The sequence below is a fragment of the Biomphalaria glabrata genome, chromosome 10 (genome assembly GCF_947242115.1).
Source record: "Biomphalaria glabrata chromosome 10, xgBioGlab47.1, whole genome shotgun sequence".
NCBI lineage: Eukaryota > Metazoa > Mollusca > Gastropoda > Planorbidae > Biomphalaria > Biomphalaria glabrata.
This window is the reverse complement of record NC_074720.1, coordinates 30770937-30790383: the sequence shown is the minus strand read 5'-3', so window position 1 is coordinate 30790383 and position 19447 is coordinate 30770937. Positions and strand designations below refer to the sequence as shown.

Below are 19447 nucleotides of genomic sequence, written 5' to 3'. Positions count from 1 at the left end.
GATAGCTTTTTCCCTTTAAGCTCCAGTCGCTTGTCACAGAGTTGGAGTATATCCTCTGTTACCCAGGTTTTTTTGGGCGGGCGGAGCTTCCTTAGTATTTCCAGGGCTGTATCTGTGACTGCTGTGTCTAGTATATTGACTTGCGTATCGATATCCTGGTCATTGGAGTCCAAGTTATTGAGGGCTGCAAAGCGTCCTCCTACTTGTGCCTCGAATATGGCAGCTACTTGGGGGGGGGGGGGGGGCAGGGGTCTTTCAGCTTATCCGGGTCAAATTTTATCCTGGTAGGTCCAAGTTTTGTTAACTTTTTTCAAGTGTATTTTGAAGGTCATCATAACAAGGTCATGGTCGTTTCCAATGTCAGCTCCAGGGAAACTTCTTGTTTCAGCTGTATGGATGCTTGTCTTAAAACGCTGTTGCACCATGATATAGTCGATCTGGTTGTGGTGCTCTCCGTTCGGACTGTGCCATGTGGTTATACGCGATTTTTTGTGGCATCCTAGTGTGTTAGCCAGTAAGAGATTGTTGTATTTGACAAATTCTAATAGTCGTTGACCTCGTTCATTAGTTGAGAGGTTACTGTATTTTCCACATGGGCCTTTTCAGGTTAGGTAGGAGTCGCTTCCTACTTTGGCATTCCAGTCTTCTTGTACAACAAGGATGTCCGTATTCGGGACCTTATTGACCACTTCCTGTAATTGCTCATAAAACTCTTCTACTGCCTCGTCATCATATGTTGATGTAGGAGCGTATGCTTGAATGATGGTGATATTGAAGGGTGATGCCTTTAAACGTATGGAGATGAGTCGACTGGATATAGAATAACAATTCACAACGCAGTTGTTGTAGTTCCTGTGTACAAGAAATCCTACTCCTTGTTCGTGAGCATCCTGCAGTCCACTGTAGTACAGTTTATGGCCATCTTCTGTTGTTGTTTCACCTATGTTTATCCAGCACATTTCAGAGAGTCTTATGATGTTAAAACGGAGTCGGTTAAATTCATGTGTGAGCTCTTAATGTAAGCTTTGTTTTTTTTTTAAAGTATTGATAATGTTTTTCTTGTTCTGTCTCTCATGTTTCCTCTTGTGAATATCTTATACTTCAACTATTGAAAACGTACTTGTCAATAGTCGGGTAATTTAATAACTCCGCTCCTAAGAGAACCATGTTGTCATGGAGACACGTGTTAGAGACGCACTAACTCAAGTGTTGATAACCCGGTACAATTACCTCTCGCCCCCCAAAATTGGAGTCCCTAGGCGGCTGCCTAGTTCGCCTATGCCTAAGAACGACCCTGCCTGATAGCCTGACGTATAAGCCTTTATGGAAGTTATTAATACGTAATGAAAGCTACCAGGATAGCTGTCTATGACGAGGTAAGAAGCAAGACAGATTAACTTTCTAACAAAATAATTGACTCAATGGTACTCAATGGTACTCACATTTTCTTCTTAGTCAAAGCTTTCAAATCTACCATTCTATAATTTCAGTCATTCTATGGTGAAAATTAAAATATAAGCTGGAAATTTGACAACAAAACAACAGGTGTATTTACCTGGCTGATATTCAAATGCTCTCTCTACCACCCCTCCCCCTTGTCTACATCTCTCTAGCTCTCTCTCTCTCTCTCTCTCTCTCTCTCCCCTTCTCTCACTCTAACATCCACACACACACACGCTTACTTTCCTTTGCCCCACATCTCCCGCCATTTTTCTTCATCCAATAATCTTTTTACACAGTAATTCTAATTTGTTAAGATAAAATACGTTTTCAATCGTATCAATTCACCATTCGATAAACCTGTTCTGTAACAACAAAAGTACTGTTTAAAAAAATAAGAAGTTGGATATCTTGTTACTTCATCTAAATATATCGTGTTTTGATGTAAAGAAACTCTTTACAACAGTAAAAATCTTCTTAAAAAAAGCTATAACAAAAATAAATTTGTATGCCATTAAAATAATTTATATATGAAGTGTTTTGACTGTGAACATGTGATAAACACTGTTATAACCCTGCTCCCACGCAGACACTGATGGTGCGCACCGACACACCGTTCAACACGAGAAATAGACGACATATTAATTCTAGTTGTAGGACTGTCTTAGATCCGGCTGAGGTTAATATAGGTTAATATACGTTTTTGTAAAATGTTACTAGATTTTTTAAACTTATTTTTGTATACAACACTTTTATGCTACGTATAATCTCTTTTTAGACTTGTGATTGAGGGGGGATATCTGGAAAGAGGTTTCCGTGCTGCCTTTGGGCGCTAAGCAAATATAACACTGCTCAAGTTGGGATTCTAACTCAATCCCATCATTGATAGGCACTTATGTTACACATACCACTAGTTGACCACTAAAGTAACTTAGATGAGCAAACTTGTTTTTTTTTTCCTCGTGATGGATTTGAGTGTCGAGGGCCGTTGTTGATGCCAAGGTATTGCTTCGATGAGGTCTAGTCCCCAAATATTTAACATTGTCAAGGAAAGATGTGGCCACGTCATACTTTCTGGCGTCACTAATGCTTGGATTTGGTGGGCTTTTCTTATTAACAGCTCGGATTTAGTGGGCTTTTCTTATTAACAGCTTACTTTGGGATAAAAGATTAGAATAGTAGTCGATTGTGCGTGCATTACTCCTGCGGAGTAAACTCGATTAAAAAAAATATTCTTATACTGTTTAATTCATATTTTAAATGTGATTTTAGATGTTTGATTATTTGTGACATTTAAACTGACGTACTGTGTGACTACAGTGACGTAATGTGTACGAACGAAGCACTGAGTTGAAGTCTTTGTTTTTCGTCCAGATGAATCAGTTCAGCATGTTTCTCTAATACTGTACCAAACTATCTCAACACCTGCATGTCATCTTGGGAGGTAGAAAGTGAGGCGTGGCTTAATTCAGAAACAAATCCTGGGGATCACGAACTCTATCTCTCTTTCTTTTCTCTCTCTCCCTCTCCCTCTCTTTCTCTCCCTCTCTCTCTCTCTCTCTCTCTCTCTCTCTCTCTCTCACTAACACACACTCACAAATATGCACAAATATGCACACACATACATTCTCATTCACACTGACACACACAGTCAGACAAAACACTGACGCACTCAAACGTAACATTGTCACGCACACGCATCATACAACCTTTCACGCACCCATACCAATACCACACACATTCAAAACACTGCCCCCCACACACACTCACACACAAAAACACGAACACAAACAGACAAATCTAAACAAAAAGGCAAAACACGCGCATTCTAGAAATGTGCAAATTGATCGCGATCCTGCCATTGTTTGGCAACACTTCACCTGTCAGCCTCATTTCGTCCCCCCTCCCAGCTGCCACGAAGACCCCCCCCCCCCCCCCCGGCCACCTTACCAATGAACATTGACGTCTCACTTTGACGTCTCACATTGACGTCTCACTTTCTTTGACCTACTCTACAATTGAATTGAAACACTGACAGAGCCTGTACACGCAGGGCTGTTGTCGTAGGATCGAAACCTTAAAAAAAACAAAAGATTATATAAGGGAAAGCACTGTACATTTACAGCCATATGTTTCAATACTGTGTGATGTATTTCCCTTTTTTTATATCAAACACAATTAAGTAATTACCAGCAATTAATTAATTAATTGACCCGTCAATTTATTCATGTTTTTGATTGATTCATGTTCTGTCAGGGACAATAAATACTTGTGCAAAGTCTCAGTATGACCCGAGATACGAAGTACAAGATATAACGTTGTACAAGATTCAGTAGACAGACGGAGTGAGTTGTAATCTTTGTATAAATCTATGTTAATATGTAATGTAATAGTAGGGCCTACATCTAATTAAACGTTTTGAAAAAAAACAAAACAAATCTTTATATGGTTCATATCCCCCTTGAAATCAAGAACTCAATTCTTATAAATATTTTTTTAATCAATCGAACATCTTGTCCTAATTCTATCTTTGCTTTGAAAAAAAAAATACTGCATTTGATTGTAATTAACTGCTTTTGCTGCATGAAAGTAGGCTAACTGGATAAACACTGCCAAGAAATATAGTTAATTACGTTACAAGCTAATTAAAACAGAGGGACCAACTCAAACCGGCACCCCCCCCCCCCTACTCCTTACTTCATCACAAGGAGATGTCGACACTTTAAAGTGTCTCATCTGTACGTTTTTTTACGGCTACATTAAAACCTATAATTGTTTTCTTACTTATGTTTATATTGGTAATCATCTCTTTGTTAGCATTCAAATTTACTAGACCTATATTAAGTTTACATTTCTGTACATATATAAAAAAAAAAAAAAAATTAAAAGAAAAGCAATGCGCATGGACATAACAAGAAGTACATAAACATAAAACTCTAACGCAAGAAATAGAAAAGAGGATTGAGTGATTGGTTTGATTAAATTAATAAAATACACAAGGTCAATAATAATAATAGATCGCTGTTTCCAACTCTTATAAGGGTAAACAAAACACCGACCTGTTCGAGAACCTCCTCAATGACAACAGTAAATACAGGAGCAATGTTTTTAAAAGATCTATCTTTATCATTTTATATTTATGTTCTTCTTCTTGCTAAATAAATCCATTTATTCCAGCTTGCAGGTTCAATGGACAGCTGTTTTAAACGTAAATAAAACTGGTTCATTGAATTCATTACCAGATTATTTTTTGGTTTGTTTGTTAGTAGAAGGCGAGACTGAAAAAGGGAGAAAGCCAATTAGTCTAAGTGTGAAAAACAAAAATTCAAAGGTAAACGAAAGTTTTTTGTTTTGTTTTTAACTTCTCCATTGCAAGACCAGCTGTTTATTAGACATACAAAATGCCAATGCGGATGGTATGCCTACTTAGATAATTATACTGGATTCTTAGTGTTTTTGTTTTACATGTTTTGGATGTTTATTTAGAACATTGCTTCTCAAACTGTGTGCCGCGAAACCCTACTGTTCCTCGAGGCCTGAATAGGTGTTCCGCGAACTACTGAAATAATTAACGTGAATAAATCTTTCTGAAAAAATAAGAAAAATTGGCCGCTAGATACTCAGAATGGTGGAAGTGTTCCTTTAAGGAAAAAAGTTCGGGAACCACTGATTTAGAAGATTAATACAACTTAGCCTAAACCTCCCACGGGACGGCGGGGGATGGCCGCGGATAGGGTTCGAACCAGCTACCATCGTTTCGACAGTCCAGAGCGTATACCGCACGACCAGGCAACCATCTTGGAACGTCCCAATAGGGTCGACTTACTCTGTAATCACAAATATTGGTCTGGCCTATCTATTGAGTGGTATTGGTTTATCATGGTGTACTGACAGTATCGTCATTTTGTTAATTTTGTTGGTTGGAAAAAAAAGGGGGTGGGGGGAATGGGAATAAATAAGTGCGTGTGTGTGTGTTTGATATAGCTAACTTTGACTAATATGTGTTATTGTACCAAATAAGTTATCGAACCATTTTATGACCAAAACAAAAATCATTTTAAGCGGTCTGGGCCTCGTCTACTCCAGTACTTCTATTTATAAAAACAGCTTTGTATCTCTAATGTTTTAAAGCCACAGATACACGTGACAACTGTAAACTTATATCTACCCATTGGGGCACGAGTTATCTCCCATCATACTTACTTGTGTCATTTCCTGCGTAGATATGACTTTTCATTGGCCACTCATAACACTTAGCATGATGGTCGCTATCTCCCTTTTTGTAAGCTTTATTATTACGAGCATGCGACCCGTCTGAGTTTGAATGCAACCTGTTGAAGTGGGAAGGGGAAGCAACTGAGAAATAGTTTTTCTTCTGTTTCCATGCACACAGGCACTAATCGTTTACTTTGTCAGCTAAAAAAATATATCCATCAAATCACACGAACCAAAACAAAACATATTTTCAAAATTTTAATAAAACAAGAAAGTCATAAAATTACTTTAAGAAAAACAACCAAAGATTATATTAAGTGTAATTGTATCAACTAGTCTGAATTAGTCATGAAGTTATACATGCGAGTGATCTAGACATATAAATATGTGCGATAGAAATATTTTTACCAATTAATTCCTCATAGATTTTAGTTTTCTCAATGCGGCTATGATCCTATCACTGGTCTAGGCCAGTTGTGGTAGGGGGGGGGGTGAAGAAGAGGGGTATCTTGGTGAATGTTTGCATGATCGTTAGTTAAAAGATTAAAAAATGTTCACTCTGGGATCAAGATTCCTCAAGGGGACTAATTCAATTTATACCACTACATCTGTCAAGTACGATTTCTTTCCCTTGTTCAAGATGCCATACAAAATAATTAATTTCCAATAGTTAATTAACTAAGTGGTCAATTTGTTTAAAATAATTGTTGTGTTTTCATGCAAAAGAAATAAATGTTCAAAATTTCAGCTTGATCCGAGATTGAGTGTGGGAGAAATAACGTGTACAAACTTTTGACCAGACAGACAGAAAAGTGAGTTGATATAAGCTTTTTTAAAAAAGAAAAAGACTGTCGATTTTTCAGAAATTAAAATTCTCTTAAAAATTTCCTATGAACTAAGATATTGCCTCTCAATTTTATACTAGTAATTATATTTATTTCCTAATTTAATTGATTAATTTAATAATCTAATGACACCTGACTCCCTTTTTTTTTTTTTAGTTTAGAGTGAAATAAAGGAACACCCTGTTTATAAGTCTGTCTGCACAAAATACGGAAAAATGTGCAGATCGCAACTGAGTTTGCGTTGTCTTGTGAAACACTGCACTCATCTTTAATCATTGGAATCGAGGACATTGCCATTTCTATTAGATCTAATTCCAGATATCTAACCCAATATAAAATGTAGGCGTATGTAAGAGCTGAGAGCCAGATAGTTCATCCAGTCTGACATGTAGACAGATGTATAATGCTTAAGTACACACAAATTTGAATTACAAAATCTCTTTATTTTTTTGAAGCATAATAAACTCAGTAAAATTCATACATATTTATAGACCTTCCCCATCAGTCAAGAAATATTCAGGGCATGCATGTAAGTATACGAAGTCATTAGATCTTGACTTCTAGTCTAAAAAATTCAAATTTATTTGCTGTTGCCTTGTGTCATTTCTGTCATGTAACATCTTCACGTACTCATAGTTTTAAAAGACGAAAGTCCTATTGACATACTGGACAGCTGAAGGACGTTCTGGACCGATGGAGGACATACTGGCCACCTACAGAATATACTGCCCCCCTTCAGGACATACTTGCAGGACATATTGGGCCACTGTAGGAAATTCTGGGCCTCTACAGGACTTACTGGGACGCTGTAGGACACACTGGTCCCTGTAGGACATACTTGGCTCTTGCAGGACATATGTTATTCTACCCAAACAAAGTTCATCCCACTATAAACTATGCTGGAATGTACCTAAAAGATTTATGGCCACACTCCAAACAAGTTTGAGCATTACTGACCTACCAAAATTTATAAAATAATATAAATTCTAAAAATAGCACACATCTATCCACACAATCCGTAACAAATCCAGTTTGCTGCATCTCATTGTCATGAGTCGAGTCTGTGACCTATTTCGACCACTTTCTAGAAGCGAGGTCAAACCAGTGCAAGTGTCCAGCGTAAACAAGTTAATTTTAGGTATCCAATCAAAGAAAGAGGTTAGGGAAAAAATAGCACACGTCAGCTTCTAGAAGGTCAAAGTTACTAAAATAATTATCTGAGAAGGTTCCATGATTCTGGAACGTACGATCAAAGAAAGTATAAATTAGGGGAAAGTCAGTTAGACGGGGTCCTCGCATAGTAGTAGTTCTTGTAGAGCGATGGTCCTCGCTTAGTTCTCGATTAGTAATGGTTATAAGTTTTGTGATATTAGCGGGTCCATTAGTTAAAGTTTTATAAGTTGAAGTTGAAGTTATACTAAGTGAAGTTTTATGTATCTTTAAGTTTTATTTATGAAGTATCAAGTCAAGTTGTTATTGAATTGAGAAGTCATTTTATGTGAAAGTTGAAGAAGTATTATTAAAGAAGTTTTAAGAAAATACAGAGAGATGTTTCTTTCTTCATTTCATTGAATTGTCAAGTTTGATAATATAATCCCCGGCAAGTGTGTTCGTCACACTCACCTCCGCTATATGTAGACCCCCATGTCAACACTGGGTAGAGTGGAAAAATGGAAGGTTTTCTCAGTAATGGAAGGTTTTTCCAGTGATGGAAGGTTTTTCCAGTGATGGAAGGTTTTTCCAGTGATGGAAGGTTTTCTCAGTGATGGAAGGTTTTCCCAGTGTTGGAAGGTTTTCTCAGTGATGGAAGGTTTTCCCAGTGTTGGAAAGTTTTCTCAGTGATGGAAGGTTTTCCCAGTGATGGAAGGTTTTTCCAGTGATGGAAGGTTTTCTCAGTGATGGAAGGTTTTCTCAGTGATGGAAGGTTTTCCCAGTGTTGGAAGGTTTTCTCAGTGATGGAAGGTTTTTCCAGTGATGGAAGGTTTTCTCAGTGATGGAAGGTTTTCCCAGTGATGGAAGGTTTTTCCAGTGATGGAAGGTTTTCTCAGTGATGGAAGGTTTTCCCAGTGTTGGAAGGTTTTCTCAGTGATGGAAGGTTTTCCCAGTGATGGAAGGTTTTTCCAGTGATGGAAGGTTTTCTCAGTGATGGAAGGTTTTCCCAGTGTTGGAGGGTTTTCTCAGTGATGGAAGGTTTTCCCAGTGATGGAAGGTTTTGAAGGTTTTCCAAGTGATGGAAGGTTTTCCCAGTGATGGAAGGTTTTCCCAGTGATGGAAGGTTTTCCCCCAGTGATGGAAGGTTTTCCCAGTGATGGAAGGTTTTCCCCCAGTGATGGAAGGTTTTCCCAGTGATGGAAGACATTCTGTGTACCTAAACAAAATGTTCATTTCAGATTGTCTCTTTCTATTGAAACGAAATGCTGAGTACATTTGTTATGGTTTTATTTTTCCATGGAGACACGATCAATACATTATGAAATGTGGATTTCTTTTCAACATCTTCATTCAGCAAGGAGCTCAGCCACAAAAACTCTTCATTGTCTCCCCTGTCAACCTTTAAGAGCTTGAAGTGGCAAATATTTTATTTTCTAATGGATTGCTATTATTGTAATATTTATTATTTTAGATTTGCTTATAGAATACTTTTGTTTAATCTAAAACCTTGGAACTACTCAAACGTTCACTATGTACATATTTGAAATGAAAAGAAACCAGAAATTTAATGATATATTTTTAATCGACTGCCAACTTTATGTATATATACAGAATAGCTAATACAGAATAGGCCAGGTTGACTCAAAACATCCACTGGCAATCAATACTACTATTGTTGTAATACAATTTTGTACGATTTGAGCCTCGAACCTTCATTATAGTTCTGTTCACTTAAAGTTATATCTATTGTATCAGCCAAAGAATGCCACGAACTGAAAGTTATATCTATTGTATCAGCAAATGAATGCCACGAACTGAAAGTTATGTCTATTGTATCAGCCAATGAATGCCACGAACTGAAAGTTATATCTATTGTATCAGCCAATGAATGCCACGAACTGAAAGTTATGTCTATTGTATCAGCCAATGAATGCCACGAACTGAAAGTTATGTCTATTGTATCAGCCAATGAATGCCACGAACTTAAAGTTATATCTATTGTATCAGCCAATGAATGCCACGAACTGAAAGTTATGTCTATTGTATCAGCCAATGAATGCCACGAACTTAAAGTTATGTCTATTGTATCAGCCAATGAATGCCACGAACTGAAAGTTATGTCTATTGTATCAGCCAATGAATGCCACGAACTTAAAGTTATATCTATTGTATCAGCCAATGAATGCCACGAACTGAAAGTTATGTCTATTGTATCAGCCAATGAATGCCACGAACTGAAAGTTATGTCTATTGTATCAGCCAATGAATGCCACGAACTTAAAGTTATATCTATTGTATCAGCCAATGAATGCCACGAACACATATAAGCCTGTTAAACCACAATATTACCAGCAGAGTCATTGGCGTGGCAGATGTTACTTCTATACGTTTAAATTACATGCACACAAACGATTCCTACACTAAGTTCAATCCTTTAACCACAAAGCCCACTCCTTTTACCGTTATACCCAGTACTTTTAGTGCTAAACTAACTACTTCTACCGCTAAGTCCACTACTTCTACCGCTAAGTCCACTACTTCTACCGCTAAGCCCACTACTTCTACCGCTAAGCCCACTACTTCTACCACTAAGCCCACTACTTCTACCGCTAAGCCCACTACTTCTACCGCTAAGCCCACTACTTCTACCGCTAAGCCCACTACTTCTAGCGCTAAGCCCATTACTTCTACCGCTAAGCCCACTACTTTTACCGCTAAGCCCACTACTTTTACCGCTAAGCCCACTACTTTTACCGCTAAGTCCTTAGCCCACTTCTTTTAACGATAAGCCCACTATTTTACCTCTATGCCCACTAATTATCCAGCTAAGTCGATTACTGTTACTGATAAGCTCACTACTTTTAACCAATTAGCTTACTACTTTTTTTTTAAAAAAGTGAAATTTTTACGCCGAGGTCTCAGAATCCTGGAAAGTGCACTTGAATACATAACGCCATCAAGTTTTAACGAGAAACTAGAAGATGTATTCTGCTTTTTGAGCTGCTGTCATTAATTCCAATCCCTTGACTGATCGATTATTTCTCATAGTTCCATATCAGAAGAGGGCTTGTCAAACTAAGCCAATTACAAAACCTTTTAGCCACTCCGGCTTTTTTTTCCTTTCTCAAAAAAGTTAAGCCCAGGTCTTGTTTATTGTGTGGGTATGCGTGTCTTTATTAGTCATATTAGTTTATTAGTAATGTTATTTTTTTCCGACCGGAAGTCGGAGAGTGAGGATAACAAGCAGAGTAACGTTCGTTAAAAGTCATCCATTTATAAAAAAAACACAGAAAATAAAATTGTGTTTCTATGAACTGTTAGTGAGCTGACGAGATGTGCCATAGCAAAGAAGAACATCACAAATCTCTACACATAAAACTCTATACGAAATACCAGTGGCTTGTCCATGAAGACATCTCCGAAACCGTCGAAACCCACATTTGCTCACAGTTTCCTAGTGCGTTTCGATTACTCATTAAGAATCGCATTCTATTAAAGCTGTGTACTTTTAACAAGTAACAAAAAGTAAAGATAATGGACCTCATTCACCAATCATAAATAGACAGAACTCTAAATGGTCTAAAATATTATGATGTCGGATTTTCACTATCTTTTCTAGTTTACGAGATCTTAACGGGACGGACGGACGGACTTACCACACAAAACTAATAGCGTCTTTCCCCCTTAATTTCCAATTAAAGTATTTATTTCATGAACTATTTCTTTTTGTCGATGGGGGTATCAGTGTTGACTCTTTCACGACTTCACCTAATCATACTTGATCATTTGTCTCTAAATGTCTTCACAGAGTTATCCATTCAAAGCCTAGATATGCTCTAGCCATCAGGGAGAGCATGGGAGACAGAAAGAGAGAAAGAGAGAAAGAGATTCATCATTGACTTTAAATAGCTATTTGACATTTTATCGACTGTTTTAGATAACATATATAACTAAATAAACTATAATCTCTAACTAAATAAACTTTACAGTATCTTGTTAAATAGACCTATTATCGATATATTTTACTAAATATGTTATTTACTGTCTCAACGAAATTAGATCCAGTATTGTAATAAATATCTTTATAATTGACCACAAGAAACTAAACAGAATAATATTTACATTTAGGAGAATAGTTTCGGTTAATGACCACAACTAATAGCAAAGGCCTTAATTTGATATATCTCTAGCTTTATAAGTATATTAGTGATCTGTCTAGATGTAGTATGGACTTAAATAAATACCCACAAAGAGAGTTTTTTTTTTTTTTTTTTTTTTACAAATATAACAGCTGGAAATATTCCGGTGATGACGTGTCTTGGTTTATAAACCCAACCATTGTTTATTACAACGATTTTTTTTATAAAGTTCAGGTGTTGCGACTGTTGATAAATTTGATGAAGACCGGAGGCTATTGCTAGAAATGTTGGGAACTTATCAGATAAACTCAATTCTTAGAAGACCGATGGGCAATGGAGACATAACAATGGGACGTGATGTGCAAGTCTTGGCACCATGAACCTCTTAGTGCTAGTAGGACACACATTATTTTAGCTTTATGTAATATGTCTAATATATATATATATATTAGGTAAGAGAAAAAGGGAGAGAAACAGATAAACAAAGAGAGAGCGCGACAGAAGAAAAAAGTACAAAGTTAATAGCACTCAAGGATATCACAAGAGAGAAAGTGTGTTTGAGAGAGAGAGTGAGAGAGTGAGAGAAAGAGAGAGAGAGCGAGAGAGAAAGAGAGAGAGAGAGAAATAGTGAGAGAAAGAATGACAAAAAAAAAAATAAAAAGATAGGAAGGCAAAGAGAAAATAAACAGTGACACAGAGTCTAAGAGATAGTGAGAGTGAGAGAAAGAGAGAAATAAAGAGCGAGAGTGAGAAGGAAAAAGAGAGTGAGAAAGTGAGAGAGAGTAACGGAGGGGGGGGGGGAGTAAGAGAGAGAGAGAGAGAGAGAGAGAGAGAGTAAGAGAAAAAGAGAGAGGGCGGGAAAGAAAGAGAAAGAGAGAATGATAGAGAGAAGGAAAGAGAGAGAGAGTGAGAAAGAAAGAGGAAGAGAGCGAGACATAGAAAGGTAAAAAAAAGATGAAAAGATAGTGTGGCATAGATTAAATAAACAGTGACACAGAGTCTAAGAATTTTTCAGATAGACACAAGTCAAAAACTACAATCATAAAAAAAAAGAGAGGAAACTTGGATTAGCACCTAGCAGCTGTGGAATAGATTAAGGCTATTTAGTTTGCATGTGTGTAGCTTGAGTAAACACACACCAAAACAGACAAGGTGAGCTGAATGTACATAAGATGGCTAGTTGGGTGTCTTCACTATCAGTGAAACTACCTATATCACTAGTTAATGTTATAGCTTACCATCCATTACTTCGCAAATCTATCATTGCGCAGCAGTCCAGCTCCTCGCTTCATATGATGGGTCAGTCAACCATTGGTAGTCTCCAGACGTTATGGTAATTGCAATCGATGAGAACTGTTTCCAGTGGTGCTGCTTCTATGGTCTGGAAGACGACGTGTCTACATAATATACTGTTCACAAATAAAATATAAGCTTCATAATAAAACTTATTTATGCTTTAAGGTGAAGGTCTTTAGGTCTTTTAATCCTACTTCTATTTAATACTTAATGTTTTGGCTTGAAGAGAGGTGTTGTTGAAAGAGTTCATAAGTGCTGGTGCGCGGTGGCTGAGTGGTTTAGCGTTTCGCTTCCGAACATGAGATCCTGGGTTCGAATCTCGGTTAACACTGTGATTTTGAATTTCGTGATTTATAGGGTGCCCCTGAGTCCACCCGACTCTAATGGGTACCTAACTTTAGTTGGGGAAAGTAAAGGCGTTTGGTTGTTGTGCTGGCCACATGACACCCTGCTCGTTAACCGTCGGCTAAAGAAACAAATGACCTTAACATCATCTGCCCTATAGATCACAAGGTCTGCAAGGGGAACTAACTATAATAAGTGCTTAACGCAGAAGGGGATATAATTTTACACTTCATACATTTAAATGTCGACTTTAAAAACATATTGGCATCGTTCTTGTTAGCGTTAACCGCTGTGGTTTTGATCGTAATAATGAATTATTTGTTCTATGTACATGAAACGTAATTGGTTAAATTTTCCTATTTTCTTGTCCACTGTAAGTGGAAGAATGAAAGATTATCAGCCAAGAATTTTATATAGTAGATTTGTGAGTGCTCTGAAAAAAACAATTCGGCAGCATTTGCTCCTCCTACTGAACACTTTAAGCTCTCCCCTCCCCACTTGAAAAAGTGACTTTTGGTGTAAAAGAGTTTCTAACGTACTGCAAGCGTTTCCCCCCATCAGTTTGACACCTTTATTGACATCCGGTTTATTGGTGCAGCACGATGGGAATGTATTGATGTACGAGGTACAATACATTAGGGGCAGCGTGAAAAAGAGAGAGGCAGAGAGAGAATAAGAGACAGACAGAGAGAGAGAGAGAGAAAGAGAGAGCAAAAAAGTAAGAGATAAAAAAAAGTATTGAGCAGACAGTACGAGAGATGTACCTAATTATTTTAACTGTATTCTACTTCAATAAACTACTCAATCCACGAGCTGTTGGATTTTTATTTATTTATTGTTCTTTGGTTAGTCTACAATTAGCAATCCTCATATACAGAGTTCTGTATTGTATTCACTCCCTTGATCTCTGCGTATTAAATTACGCGTATCTCCTCCCCTCCTAACGTCCATATTACCTCCCTTTTTTATCCTACATCTATCTCTCTAAATCTGTGACTGCTTTTCATCTGCATAGATTGTATTTCAGCTCATTTGGAATTCCGGCCACTGGCTGCCTCTCCCATTGACCCCTGTCCAGTAATTGCCAATCCGTCAGCCAAGCGGACGCGTGACATTGAAACCTGGCCCACATTAATTCCGATCACATCTCTGCGCGCTGTCGGAAATCCCACATCTTTCTCGGTCAAACAAAAGCAGCGAACATGGCGTTACCCAAACGCATGAGATGCGCGTTGACATGGAGCATGGCCCGCTAACTACGTAAGACTTCCGCCCGCGTGACCTATAAGTCTCGCGATCTGTGCGCATGTCGCTTGACCTACATAGACCAAAATCACATTTCATTTGTTTAGGTTGAAATTCACATGGAACTATTATAATACCATATAAACTGCAGACGATCTATCTAAAGAAAAAGAAAATAATCCCGCCCTATTTTTAAAGTCATAATTGGCTCGCGCAGGCCGATAAGGTCTACCACTCCTTACACCAAATGCAGTCGAGTGACACAGTCTAAATAGACCACCGGCAATGGTTATGCCGGCGATGGTTATGATTTCGCTATTAATAACGCGTGCAAGGCCATTTCAAATACCAAACCATTATTCTTTCATTGGTTGAATGTTTGCATCACAATATCATGGCGGCATGATACTGTTTGAAATTCCATGCCATAAAAGGAGTGGTTGAGAATTTCCAAGGAGAGGAGATTGATTGGTTCCGAAATTTATAGGAAAATCACTGAACCTGTTTTAGAGAAACGTATCCATTCAGGTTTTTGATGTTTTTGCCGATGAATGGTCAGCCTGACTATAAGAATTGTAAAAATGGATTGACCAATAGATAAAGTCTGGCTCATGCCATCTCTCCTTGTGACGTAGCTTGTTCTATGTAAACATCATGGGCTTTCCCGATGTCAAGAAGCGAAGATTAAGCAAAGGGTAGCTGCAACATTTGAAGCGCTTGATGGGAGACACTTGACTGCGATGTTTTGCACCACTAGACGCATGATTTGCAGACATTCACTGGTACCACAGTTCTCCTCCCTTGGTCCTTAGTATCTACCCCAAACTCAAGGCTCATGAGATGTTTTATTGTTACATAAGAAACTGTAGGCTCATAAGATGTGCTATTGTTACGTAAGAAGGTCAAGGCTAAAATAAAGATCTAGACCTATAGAATACTTCCAAATTGGAATCTTTACTTTTTTTTTTTCTAAAGCTCTGACGTAAATTATTTCCTTCAAGCCACGTTCAAAGGATAGACTACTGGACTCCGAGAATAGACTGCTGGACTCCGAGAATAGACTGCTGGACTCCGAGAATAGATTACTGGACTCCGAGAATAGACTACTGGACTCCGAGAATAGACTACTGGACTCCGAGAATAGACTACTGGACTCCGAGAATAGACTACTGCACTCCGAGAATAGACTACTGAACTCCGAGAATAGACTGCTGGACTCCGAGAATAGACTACTGGACTCCGAGAATAGACTGCTGGACTCCGAGAATAGACTACTGGACTCCGAGAATAGACTACTGGACTCCGAGAATAGACTACTGGACTCCGAGAATAGACTACTGCACTCCGAGAATAGACTACTGAACTCCGAGAATAGACTGCTGGACTCCGAGAATAGACTACTGGACTCCGAGAATAGACTGCTGGACTCCGAGAATAGACTACTGGACTCCGAGAATAGACTACTGGACTCCGAGAATAGACTACTGCACTCCGAGAATAGACTACTGAACTCCGAGAATAGACTGCTGGACTCCGAGAATAGACTACTGGACTCCGAGAATAGACTGCTGGACTCCGAGAATAGACTACTGGACTCCGAGAATAGACTGCTGGACTCCGAGAATAGACTGCTGGACTCCGAGAATAGACTTCTGACTGCGCTTTTCTGTCAACGCTTGACTTTGCGTTACCTTAAAATCACTTTTAATCAGGGGTCGCTATTGAAACTGTCTTTCTGACTTATAACGAAACAATCTAAATGAAACGTGAAATCAACGACCAAGTACATTTGTGTTACCGTCCCCACTCTTACTTAGCCCTATATTTGTCTCTACGCCGTTAAATGGTTAGTGCATGTTTACACGCGCATCTCTCTCTCTCTCTCTCTCTCTCTCTGTGTTTTTTTTTTTCGTGTAATAAGATATTATCCCAGAAAATAAAAATGAAAATGCGGGTTCTAAAGTAATTTAGAATATTAAATGAACAAAATAATTAATATCTCGTGTTTCCTTCCAATAACCTGGATCCACTTTTTTTTTTTAATCTCTTAGCGTCTGTCACAATTTCCTGAGAAATGTCAAATCTCTTCTCCAGTATAATGTCATTGATCATTTAAAAAAAAATCTCCGATTGTATCAATTTCATTATTATTATATTAAACTAGAAGTTTCAAGACACAGTCTTGGAGGAAGAGATGAATTTACTTCAGAACAAAATAAGCAAAATACAAATAAATCCTTAAAAAAAAAAACTTATCCAAAGGGCAAGAGCCACGTCCTTAAAACTATATCCACCAATAATGAACAAGTTATTTCCATTAATCGGTATCAAACAAAATAATTAATTACCAATAATTAAATTGACTAATTGAGTATTTTTGTTTATTGACTCATTTTCGTTAGAAACAATAAATAATTGTTTAAAGTATGAGCTTGGTGGGAGAATGTGTGCAGAAATAGCGTTAACAATTATTTAAGGGGACTAAACCCAACAAATGTATCCATAATAAAATATTAGTTTCCATTGTCGCTTATTAATTAATTATCTAATTGGTTACATTTTTTTATAGTGATTCGTGTCTTGCCTAATAATAATAATCTTAATAATTGTGCGAAGTTTCAGCTTGATCCGAGAATGGGTGTGAGAGAAATAACGTGCACACACTTTTTACCTGACAGACAAAAAGACAGAAAAATAGAGTGAGTTGATATAAGCTATGCAATATGCAACTTGAAATGACTGGCTTGAGAGCTCATTTAGACCAAGCAGTGTCATTATATTCCATTCAAAAGTACATATTTAAAAAATTTTTCTATTAGATTGTAAACTTTTTATGGGTTTAAGAATAAAAACTGGAAACTGACTCAAACTGAGTGGACGGTATCAAGAAAATGTCTCAAATGATTTTCCTAGAAATGTGACTGTTCATGTATTACAACTGCCCGTCTTGCCCTCACAAAATTTAACATACATAGATGTGCTCCACTTGCCCTCACAAAATTTTGAATTACTTTGCGATTGATAACTAATGAATGACAGATATAAATTTTTTTTTTGTTACCCCGCCTAGATTTATCCCCCCCCCCCCGTAAACAAATCTTGGTAAAGTGCATGTTTACTCAGTGTATATATACGATTCTAGTTTGGTGATACAGTACACAGGATCTAGATATCCGGAATAAAAGGTTCTAGTTTGGTGATACAGTACACAGGATCTAGATATCCGGAATAAAAGGTTCTAGTTTGGTGATACAGTACACAGGATCTAGATATCCGGAATAAAAGGTTCTAGTTTGGTGATACAGTACACAGGATCTAGATATCCGGGATAAAAGGTTCTAGTTTGGTGATACAGTACACAGGATCTAGATATCCGGAATAAAAGGTTCTAGTTTGGTGATACAGTACACAGGATCTAGATATCCGGAATAAAAGGTTCTAGTTTGGTGATACAGTACACAGGATCTAGATATCCGGAATAAAAGGTTCTAGTTTGGTGATACAGTACACAGGATCTAGATATCCGGAATAAAAGGTTCTAGTTTGGTGATACAGTACACAGGATCTAGATATCCGGAATAAAAGGTTCTAGTTTGGTGATACAGTACACAGGATCTGGATATCCGGAATAAAAGGTTCTAGTTTGGTGATACAGTGCACAGGATCTAGATATCCGGAATAAAAGGTTCTAGTTTGGTGATACAGTACACAGGATCTAGATATCCGGAATAAAAGGTTCTAGTTTGGTGATACAGTACACAGGATCTAGATATCCGGAATAAAAGGTTCTAGTTTGGTGATACAGTACACAGGATCTAGATATCCGGAATAAAAGGTTCTAGTTTGGTGATACAGTACACAGGATCTAGATATCCGGAATATAAGGTTCTAGTTTGGTGATACAGTACACAGGATCTAGATATCCGGAATAAAAGATTCTAGTTTGGTGATACAGTACACAGGATCTAGATATCCGGAATAAAAGATTCTAGTTTGGTGATACAGTACACAGGATCTAGATATTCGGAATAAAAGATTCTAGTTTGGTGATACAGTACACAGGATCTAGATATCCGGAATAAAAGGTTCTAGTTTGGTGATACAGTACACAGGATCTAGATATCCGGAATAAAAGATTCTAGTTTGGTGATACAGTACACAGGATCTAGATATCCGGAATAAAAGGTTCTAGTTTGGTGATACAGTACACAGGATCTAGATATCCGGAATAAAAGGTTCTAGTTTGGTGATACAGTACACAGGATCTAGATATCCGGAATATAAGGTTCTAGTTTGGTGATACAGTACACAGGATCTAGATATCCGGAATAAAAGATTCTAGTTTGGTGATACAGTACACAGGATCTAGATATCCGGAATAAAAGATTCTAGTTTGGTGATACAGTACACAGGATCTAGATATCCGGAATAAAAGATTCTAGTTTGGTGATACAGTACACAGGATCTAGATATCCGGAATAAAAGGTTCTAGTTTGGTGATACAGTACACAGGATCTAGATATCCGGAATAAAAGATTCTAGTTTGGTGATACGCTTTTACAACCAGACTTAGATGAAGGTGCAAAAATGTTCCTGAAAGTTTATCGTTAAAGTCGATTTTGAGATCTGTGTACATGTTTTATTTTTCGTTGTGTATTGAACCCATGAAGAGTTTGCAAGCTGATAAGAGGAATAGTAATTATAGAAATAAATAATAACAAGGGTATTAAAATTATGTAGTTTTTTTTTCCTTTTAACGAGTTTCGACTC

At 37.6% G+C, this 19447-nt stretch overlaps 1 protein-coding gene across 5 annotated transcripts in view; it reads left to right on the top strand.

Annotated features, from left to right (window-relative positions):
* Window positions 1-19447, top strand: part of LOC106075228 (uncharacterized) — a 214262-nt gene that overhangs the window by 10785 nt on the left and 184030 nt on the right. The window contains exon 1 of one of the 5 annotated variants that reach the window (XM_056043824.1): window positions 3709-3785. The exons of the other annotated variants lie outside the window; for them this stretch is intronic. The gene's annotated coding sequence lies outside the window, so the exon portion shown is untranslated. Of the gene's footprint in view, window positions 1-3708; window positions 3786-19447 lie in introns of those variants that run through there. 5 annotated transcript variants of the gene reach the window in all.